Source organism: Orbicella franksi, chromosome 9, assembly GCF_964199315.1.
Source record: "Orbicella franksi chromosome 9, jaOrbFran1.1, whole genome shotgun sequence".
NCBI lineage: Eukaryota > Metazoa > Cnidaria > Anthozoa > Scleractinia > Merulinidae > Orbicella > Orbicella franksi.
In genome coordinates this window covers 8970165-8972664 of record NC_138153.1, presented here as the reverse complement: position 1 = coordinate 8972664, position 2500 = coordinate 8970165, and the positions used below count along the sequence as shown (strand labels likewise).

The 2500-nt window shown below is 37.1% G+C and overlaps 1 non-coding gene across 1 annotated transcript; it reads right to left on the bottom strand.

The window, feature by feature from the left end:
* Window positions 1-1442: 1442 nt before the first annotated feature.
* Trnav-cac (transfer RNA valine (anticodon CAC)) lies at window positions 1443-1515 on the bottom strand. The gene has a single exon. It is a non-coding gene; the product is annotated as a tRNA-Val (tRNA).
* Between the last annotated feature and the right edge of the window lie 985 nt (window positions 1516-2500).

Genomic DNA, 2500 nt, shown 5'->3' with positions numbered 1-2500 from the left:
TGGCTGAAATTATGGTTCAAAGAAAATGGTTATGAAAAGGACTGATAGATTCACCACCGGGGAAGAATGGATGACTTTTTGACTGAAGATCGTTTTTCTTCTTACTTGCATTACTCGCAGTTTCGTATCATGTTGTCCCGGAGATTTCAAACAATAAGTGAACCTGCAAAGTGGAGGAATCGCGATGGAAAGTGATCACAGACCAACTCTAATTTGCATTATCTGATTCCCAACCACGACCCGTAACTTGCTTGCGCAATAACGGGTTGACAAGGGAAGTGAATTCACAGCTTATAGATCCTTCAACTAATGATAAAATTGGGGAAAGACGGTATTTAGATACAGCCTGCGTCGTTGTATTCTAGTTAGTGTGATCTTTTTTTTAAAAAAATAAAAAAGAAGGATAATAAACTAAAGCGTCCCCTGTTGGGCTTAAACGACCAACCTTTCGGTTAACAGCCGAACGCGCTAGCCGATTGCGCCACGGAGACCTCTATGGATGCGTTACGAATTAGAAAAAACAATCAGTGAATTATATCTTCCTCTGGTATAACTGAAAAAAAATTTTTTTTCGATTTGACTGGTTTTTCGTTTTTTTTTGTTTTGTTTTGGGTTTATTTTACTTCGTACAGAATAAGCATAATACTTCTTTTTACCGTTATCGGTCCTACTCTTTTATTTTTCGTAGACGAATTATTCGTCTTAGAAGTTTTGTTTGTCCTGGGCAAAATATTCATCTTAGACGTTTCTTTCGTCTGAGACGATTTTAGTCGAATTATTTGTCTTAGACATGTAGTGTAGTTGTTATCACGTCCGCCTAACACCCGGAAGGTCGCCGGTTCAAACCCGGCCGGAAACATGAGTTCTTGCTGCCTTTTTTTTCCTTTTTTTCCCCTGCTCTTTGGTTCTAGGTGTCACTTGACTAGAGATAAGTGATAAGTAACCTTATGGACCCAGGTCTCTATGGGCTGAGGTCCGTCTTATGTTTGAGGAGGTAAATTCCTTCTCATTTGTAAAAATATACGTTTACCAGTAAACAAAATATACAGTTGTCATAAGTTATGACAACTGTACTAAAACAATTTATTTTTACCTTATAGATATACTGGGAATAGATGGTAACCTTTTCATGAAAAATCAGAAAATCTAATTCTTATATCCTGATTGGAACACAGAAATCATAACCACTCTACTTTCGACACTGTTATGACCTCTATGCCACGCCATCAACTTGCACTATAAACTTTTAAAAGTAGAGACAAGAAAAGCCTCCAAGCAGTTTGCTAATATCTTTCAATACGTTGGAGGGTTAGACGTCTTCAATTTCATAGAAAATGTATTATTTGAAAACAGTGGCGTGCCACAACCAGGAAAAATAAAACATCGTAGTTGTGAGAAAATAAAGAAGTTGGTCAAAAGAGGGGGAAAAAATATAGGAAGCCTGTTTCCGGCCGGGCTTGAACCGGCGACCTTCCGCGTGTGAGGCGGACGTGTTAACCACTACACTACGGAAACCAGGTCGTACAATACCTTCACCCTATTCAGACCGGGATATATTTGACCTTCCGCAGCCGAGGTTGGGCCAAGTCTGACCCAAGTAAGAACCTTAAGAATATTTCAGCAATGATAATGTGGCTTAGAGAGTATATAGTAAGCCTAAAATTGTTTCCTTTCAGGAAAGCAAAAGAACACACTTATGTCATATCACGTGATAATTACGTCAGAATATCCGATCAGCCGCCATTTTAGCCGCACTGTCTTGACTATTTTCATGTTTTAAAAACGTCAGGAAGCTTCCAAAAACGACTTAAAACTAATTAACCAAATTTAAGAAAAACATGAATAAGGACAAGTGAAAAGACCTGTTTTGGCTTTGGCGGTTTGTAGTCCAGTTTCAGAACACGTAATGACACTCTTGAGAATTCTTACTTTTGAAGTTTTAAATAGTAACGTATATATACACAAAAAAATTAATAATTGGATAAAAGAACAATTCTCTAGAGAATATCATGTGAAGTGTGATGGGAAAACGAACCACCCAAACCAAAAACGTATATTCATTTCCAAACTCAATTTGGAAAAAAATATGCCTGTCAAAATGCAGTTGTTAGAGAAACATCAAACTTCAAGTACAGTATCGTTTGACACCAACTTGTTTCCATTCCATGGCTGCTTTAACTTACATATAATCAAAGAGGTTATAAACGTTTCAAATTCAGCCGTCGCGGTCACTTTGCTACCTCTACAGATGGAATAAAGCTAAGAATAGTTTATTTTCTCTGTTCTTAAAAACGGTGCACGGTATTATTGCAAAAGTCGTCATGCTATAACTTTCTTTTTATTACATTATCTGTACGGTGATAGTGCAAATTTATTGTTTTAAAGGAATGGTTAAGAGAAAGATTGATGGTAAGTCTTGAAACGGGAAACATTCATTATAACATAGTGTGTGCGCCTCCATCTAATTCCTATTGAGACATCATGGTTAAAATCTCTTTTT